Source organism: Amblyomma maculatum, chromosome 1, assembly GCF_055883805.1.
Source record: "Amblyomma maculatum isolate TAMU_Amacu chromosome 1, ASM5588380v1, whole genome shotgun sequence".
Classification (NCBI taxonomy): domain Eukaryota; kingdom Metazoa; phylum Arthropoda; class Arachnida; order Ixodida; family Ixodidae; genus Amblyomma; species Amblyomma maculatum.
The window spans coordinates 390,814,147-390,821,901 of NC_139344.1; positions in this window are offsets into that span (position 1 = coordinate 390,814,147).

The following is a 7,755-nucleotide window of genomic DNA, read 5'->3' on the forward strand; positions in this document are numbered from 1 at the left end:
GGTTCGGCTGCCGAACATGTCATCAGGACACAAGATAGCAGGCAGGCAGGCAGGCAGGCAGGCAGGCAGGCAGGAAGGAAGCAAGCAAGCAAGCAAGCAAGCAAGCAAGCAAGCAAGTAAGGAAGCAAGGAAGAAATAAAGAAAGAAAGAAAGGAAGGAAGGAAGGAAGGAAGGAAGGAAGGAAGGAAGGAAGGAAGGAAGGAAGGAAGGAAGGAAGGAAGGAAGGAAGGAAGGAAGGAAGGAAGGAAGGAAGGAAGGAAGGAAGGAAGGAAGGAAGGAAGGAAGGAAGGAAGGAAGGAAGGAAGGAAGGAAGGAAGGAAGGAAGGAAGGAAGGAAGGAAGGAAGGAAGGAAGGAAGGAAGGAAGGAAGGAAGGAAGGAAGGAAGGAAGGAAGGAAGGAAGGAAGGAAGGAAGGAAGGAAGGAAGGAAGGAAGGAAGGAAGGAAGGAAGGAAGGAAGGAAGGAAGGAAGGAAGGAAGGAAGGAAGGGAAGGAAGGAAGGAAGGAAGGAAGGAAGGAAGGAAGGAAGGAAGGAAGGAAGGAAGGAAGGAAGGAAGGAAGGAAGGAAGGAAGGAAGGAAGGAAGGAAGGAAGGAAGGAAGGAAGGAAGGAAGGAAGGAAGGAAGGAAGGAAGGAAGGAAGGAAGGAAGGAAGGAAGGAAGGAAGGAAGGAAGGAAGGAAGGAAGGAAGGAAGGAAGGAAGGAAGGAAGGAAGGATATAATCAATGAACAAGAAGCGGATTAAGGACGAGAGGGAGAGAGGGAGGAAAATGAAGATTTTGATATTGAAGCGATTATGTTAAGGAAAGGGAGAAGAAAATAAGGTGGAAGGAGGACAGGTGTTCCAAGCAGGGCAGATATGATTACTCAGTGTTCGAAAGTTGTAGCGAATCGTTTGGAAACAGCTCTCATCTATGTATTTATCTCCCTGTTTCAGTGACAAATTTCAGCGCTCCCAAAATGACGACGGCAAGAAGAAATTAAGGAAGGGGTTCAGGAGGAAAGAACGTAACACATGGCTGTGTGTATGCTTGGTAAGAAAGTGTAGTAATTAAATGTAACATACATCTTGTCGATTACCAACAATATTAACGGGGCTGTAATGCCAGTGACAAATAGTATTATTATAACTTGCTCTCCCATCTCGAAGCTTTATCTAGGTTTTGCGAGCCTGCAGCCTCGGTGAACTTTTAATTAGCCTGTTTGATTGTGTGTTCGTTAACCTGCACTGCGATTCTGCACAGCATTATCTTCGCACTCCGTCTCCATGAAAATCTATCCTGCACTAAATATTCAATTTAGGCGAACCTAAGTTTTTCAAAATAGCGCCTTAGCACTCGATCGTCCATGACTGGCCGATACGGCATCGTATACATACAGGCTAGTGAGGCCACGCAGAAAAAGAGCGACCTCACATGTTAGCAACCTACGATGACGCAAAGTAGCAAACGTAAACGCAAGGCGTAATGCAGACCGCATGACCTGGAATAAACTGCAACTTTTCATATTGCTAAGGCGCAGCGCTCTGCGGTTTGTGGAATCAGCACTGCTGTCTGGAAGATTCTACTTTTCACGCGGAATCATTTGTTACACACAGCTTGCAGTAAGCATGCCGGCAAATAACTTAAAGCCCGGAAAAGCGCTACGCATTTTCAATTGCCGGCTGGGAGTAGAAAAGGTACATTTTCTCTTTCATTTAATTGCGAATTATCTATCAACTTACAACCTACCGAAGAAGTACAAGTTGTTCATTTAAATGAGCATGCAATTGGTGACCGATTTTTACAAGTTGGTAAAGTTTAATGTAACTTTAAAACGAGTAAACACTGTCGATCAGCAGTTTTCAAACGCGTTTAACTTCACGGGCATTGTCAGCTGGATTCCAGGCCATGAAGTTCATTTGTATTGACTCGGTATGACCCACAAAACATTAAATATGGCTCCTTGCGTTCTTTATGCATTAAAATTTATGGCTGTTGATACAGGCAGCCTAATTATATATATATATCGTCCAAAAGATGGGACAGCAGTTAGTATCAGTCACGCGTGTGAAGCCTCAGGTTAGAATTACAGGATCAAACTAATCACTGAAGTAAAAACAACATTCTCAGAATTATCACATTATATATCTGATCGTTTCATAATTTTTTACATATGCAGCTCAGCCTAAATGCAATGCACAACGCACGCATGGTAGGTTACTATAGTCGCTTGGGCAAGCAATTAAAGAGAGGCAAAGGCAGTGCTCAACTATTATATTCACGGTTTCTTCAGCACGCAACAAGGTCTTGATTGTACACCTTGGCAATAAATATCTCCTCTGACGCTGTAATATACTCACCTTTTTCGAGTCGCATCTGCGGTATAGTATTTTCTCGAGCTTGAAAAACATTTTCAATGTTCATAATGGCCTCGAAAATCTCCAACTAGATTCGACGCCATCCATTGGACGGAGCTGGTATGGTCTGGAAAGAGTCAAGGGACGATTATCGGCTGCAAGCGCAGCTTCCCTTTCCGTAGTAAAATTGAGTTGCAAGTCTAGCGTGAGTCTTGTCCCCCTACCTTCTGTGCGCGTCTTCATTGTGCGCTAGCCATTAAGTCCGAATCTAGCCACCAACTAGCCCAATTAAGAGCCTTGGCATCATCCTCGCAGCTTGCTGGACCGCATCGTGCTGTTTTTGGAGCACTGTCTTCCTCAGGCACGTGTGTGCATGCTCCCATAGGTATAAAGAATTCAGTGGAGTTCAAGTGACTGTTATCCTACCGCCGAAAAAATTAGCAGTTCGATGTTGCCGAACATGTCTATCAAGCGTTAGTTGTCCTCGATTACAACGAAGATCCACATCTTCGTTATAACCGAGGTTCGTTATATCCGAGATCAAGTGGTATGCAAACATCTTCGTTATAGCAGAGGCTGCGTGTTTGCTATATCCGCAACTACTAGGAACTAGGACTGACTAGGAATCCAAGAGCACTAGAAAATTATTCCACTTTCCCACCTCGAAAATGAGCTGCCGTAGTTGGTCAGCGTTATTATATATATATATATAATATATATATATATATATTATATATATATATATATATATATATTATATATATATAATATATATATTTATATATATATATTATATTATATATATATATATATATTATAATATATATATATATATATATATATTTTTTTTTTTTTTTTTCGAATATTACGCTCCCACTTGCGGAAGCCGTCGTCTTTTTAAAGTGGCGAACAATAGCGCTTTGGGCCCGTTTGGGTACACCGTATACGTGCGGCAGCCCGGAGAGCCTGTCCGCGCCTCTTCGCCATGCAGCGGGCAACAGTGGAATGACTATGAGTCACATCTGGGGCATACGGCCTGCAAAAGAAGGCTGGGCGTTCGCAGGCACGCAGGCATAAAGCCTGAGGGGTAGACGAAAAAAAAAAATGGCCGACGCCTATAAGCTCCACCTTTAAGGCCATATGACGCGACAAAGCAGCCTACTACCCTATCATAACGCCCCGTAGCATTCCTGACTCGGCATCCAATACCACTGCAAGGTTAACTCTAATTCCACCTTTTCAGATCAAATGAGACACATGAGTTGGCAGCACCTCCAACTTTCTGATATCATGTGTCGTAGTTAAGTCACATAAACCATGGACGATTCAGTGCCCGCCCATGCCAGCTACCACTGTCAGCGCCATGCCAGTGATTTTTCACTCATGACGCCGACGCCGGATTATCTGAGTAGCAGGCCCTTAAACGCTGTTGCGTTCAAAACTACGGCCCGTCAAAACGCAGGACAGCCAGCATGACTCCGGAGTCCGAACGCAGCGATAGCCAGCCGGCTGGCCACGCCGCAGTAGTATGAAACAGGCCAGCAGCGCCTCTAGCGCCTTCCCGGTCGTGCCACTATATCTATTCTAGTTCACTATAGTTCACTTGATCATAGCTGATATTCGGTGATGGTGCATCCGTGACGAGGATTGTGCATGACTATGAACACAGCCTCTTGCTGTGAAAAAAAAAAAAAAAAAGTCACTAAGTATATCACGCACGTTCTGCAAATCCAGTAGAAAACCAGTCTTCTCATTATTATTAAGACCTGAGTTGAGTTTGAAGCTCCAGCCGCTTTCCTGTGGGTTTGGAGGTAGAACAGAACCAGATCCCATAACTTAAGTTGTGCAAAAAGAAAAGTTGAATGAATTGCAATATAAGTGTTGTATATTAGGAGAATGGGCGCCCTCTTTTGCACCTTCCCAAGGCAACTGAAAGGTCAGAATAACCGCATACTCTTTCGTTGTGGAACCTACAAAGGGGTAGAGAAAAAGATATTACTGAAGACGTGTCTGAAAGACATGATTACTGAGCAGTGATACCTCTCTCTCTCTTACCCTTACCCTGTTATCGAGGTGACTTTTTTTTTTTCTTTTTTTTTGCAAACCGGGAGCCTTTCTGCTTAACATCCCTGCCTTCCTTCCTCGCCCCCTATCCATCTATCTTTACGGAAGCAGTAGTCTCTTTCGTGAAGCGGCAAAAAACTCCGACCACTAAATCATCGCATTCTGCCGCAATTTTTTAATTAAACAGCTCGATTCGAACTTCCAGGTTGACGGCTTGTGCATCAACACCTATACACAAGGAGTAGTCATGTCGACTTAAACGGACATTGCCCCCGGCACAAGAACGGGGTTGTGTGTCGTGCCTACCGCACCCTTTTAGAACTGCCACTATCATTCCCTTAAAAAGGCTGTAGGACCTTGTAGAAAGCGTCGCATAGGAAGTCGGTCTGGAAACTTGCGCATGGGGGCTGGCACGCCTGCGCAGCCTGCATTGCAAAGAAGGGCGGATCTTTCCGGAGGAAATGACTTGGACTGTCAGCCTCCACCCGTCCACGTAGGACGAACGAAGTAGATGCTTCCTCAGCGCGAGAACAGAAAAAAAAAAAAAAGAAAAGAAACGGCGCTTTCTGCAGTTTGCAAAGCCGTTACGATGGTGGCACAATGTCCCACGCGATTTTGCGTGGTGTACTGGACTTGAGTATGTTTCAGTCTTTCGTATACTGCAGCGAATACTTAAGCTTTCCCACAGAGAACTATTGCTTCAGACTTAGGACATCAAAGTCGTGTACGCTTACGTAAAAAGATCACATTGTTGTTGCGAGTAATTAAGCAATGAGCAAGAGGTATGAATCACACCGCGTTTCTGGATAACGTGGGAGCAAGTTCAGAGGTAGAGGCCGAAACGCGTCGAATCATGAACGACGGAAACTGGCTGCGTGCGGAGACTAAAGGCATCTACGCCTCGCATTCATCACCAGGCGCGCGCGATTGCTTATGCAACGGTGCTGCGCGCCAGAGATGATGGAATTGCGTCGAAGCCCCGACGTTACTGGTCGCGATAACCTTGCGAACCTGTGAGCGGGAAAGAATGAAGCCATCCATCACAACACTGCGCGCCGCTTTTCAGCCAGCGTTCTTTTCTGCGTTGGCGAGACCGGCTTGAATGGAGCGGGGTACTGCGACAGCAATAACAACAACAAATGCCACGAGGATGACGGCGATGACGTCAACGCTGACATTATGCGGGCGGTCAGCTCGATGATCTCGTAGCAAGTCCAAATCAAATCTGTACAGCCACCGCAGAGCGTATGCTCCGTAGTGAGTATACAAGAGTTTCGATAAATAAATTTAAGTCCAAGGATATGCGGCCACTTATCCACAGCGGATTTTCGAGAAATAACGGGCGAGTCCGGCCGTGTGGTTCGCAGGGGAACTGAGCTGAGAATGATTCGTGAGAGAAGAAGGGGGAAAAAAATAAAGAAAGAGACCGTTGGTAATGACAGAAGGAGATTCTGATGCAGCGCCGAAGGGTCGACTTTGTTTTTGAGAACTGGTTTTTCCTTTACGGCCGGAAACCGCGGGGACGCGAAGGTGGGCCCACATCAATTTCACGCCAGCGCTGCTGCTTCCTCTGTAGCCGCAACCGCGGCAGCTGACCTTTTATTTATTTTTTCTTTTTTTGCTCCCGTTCGTTTTTTCCTCCACGATTCTCGAGAGGCAGTCCCTTGCCTGCTCGATTGTGAAGCCTTTCCGGACCGGGGCAACGGTGAATTCAAAGCATGCCGAAGCCCGGTTTCACAAGCTGCTAGCTGTGACCATGCGGACCTCGCCTGGCCTGTTTAGCCGACTTAGCTGACCAGGATGTCGCTCTGACTTGTTCCACGCAAGTCAAAAACCCCTCTGAAAAAAAAAAAGAAAGAAAACGGAAGGAAGGAAAGAAAGAAATAACGGATGAAGAAAGAGGACTGCAAAGAAGAATTAAAGAGGGCAACGAGGAAGCAAGAGCAGTGAAAGCTGAAGAAAGCAAAGAATGCGAAGAAATGGAATGCAAGCAATGAATGAATGAATTACGGGGAAGTACGAAGATGAAAAGAAGGAAAGAAAAATTGAAGAAGAAAAATTTCACACAAGGTGAGCAAAATAAAGAAAGGGCAAAAAAGACGATAAAGAATAGGATTGAACGGACAAATAAGCAAACGAAAACACAAATAATGAAGTGAAGGAAGGAAGGAAGGAAGGAAGGAAGGAAGGAAGGAAGAAAGAAAGAAAGAAAGAAAGAAAGAAAGAAAGAAGAAAGAAAGAAAGAAAGAAAGAAAGAAAGAAAGAAAGAAAGAAAGAAAGAAAGAAAGAAAGAAAGAAAGAAAGAAGAAAGAAGGAAAGAAGGAAAGAAGGAAAGAAGGAAAGAAGGAAAGGAAGAAAGGAAGGGCAACTATCAGGCAGGGATGGTAACTGCTCGCGTAGATGTGCTACGTGAAGGTGTCCTTGCATTACTATATAATCAATTTAGTGTCTGATGAAGAATATGCAAATATATAGTACTGGCATCGATCTAACATTTGGATTGGCCAAGAGCTAATTCCGCAGTGCGTGTATACTGCTGTGATAAATGTGACGCACTGCCCATATAGAAAAATAAATGGGTCACAAGCAATGCGAAAACCTAAAGCAACTTTAACGACCTCATGGTGGCGCCACTGGCTTTTGGTTATTACTACCCCAATACCAGCAATCGGCACTAAATTAATGATATCGGCACAAGTCGTGATACTTGCTGAGAAACAGGTGAGCAGCTTGGTTTTAGGGCGCCAGCAAGTGCGTTCACGCGGTAGCCCCTTGTCACCCTCACCCTCGTTCTATCCAGTTTCGCAAGACGGAGACCAAAGTGAAATCGTGCACCATGGACGTTCTTGTCGAACGGGTCGCATCGGGCCGGGAGTAATTGCGCCCGTCGTCTTTTCCGGCCGTCCTTAGCGGAGATTTAGGCTTCTCAGCACGCGCCCGCCGACGGCGACCAGTCACGAGTGCACTTGCGTGAGCTGCGCGGAAAAGTGCCCGGAGGCTTTAGTTCGGCGCACATAACTGTGCTGAAAGGCCGCAACATTGCTGAAGGAACTGGCAGCAACTAAAACGCTTAGAGCGGGAAAAGCGCGCGAAGAAGAGACGAAATAACTACCGGACTAGTATCCACACGTTACATGGCGAAGCGAGACAGCGTATATGCAGCCCACCCCTTCCATCCTCATCCTCTTTCTTATCTCCGTCCCCTTGACTGCGCACACCTCGAAAGACGGTGTTTAAGATTAAGACATAACTATGACGTCGACAGCGCTTACTATGGATTCCGTTAACTTCTGTTAAAGCTCCTCACATATCAGTTGATTTATTATTGAAGGACAAGAGTCGCCAGGATGCTCGACGA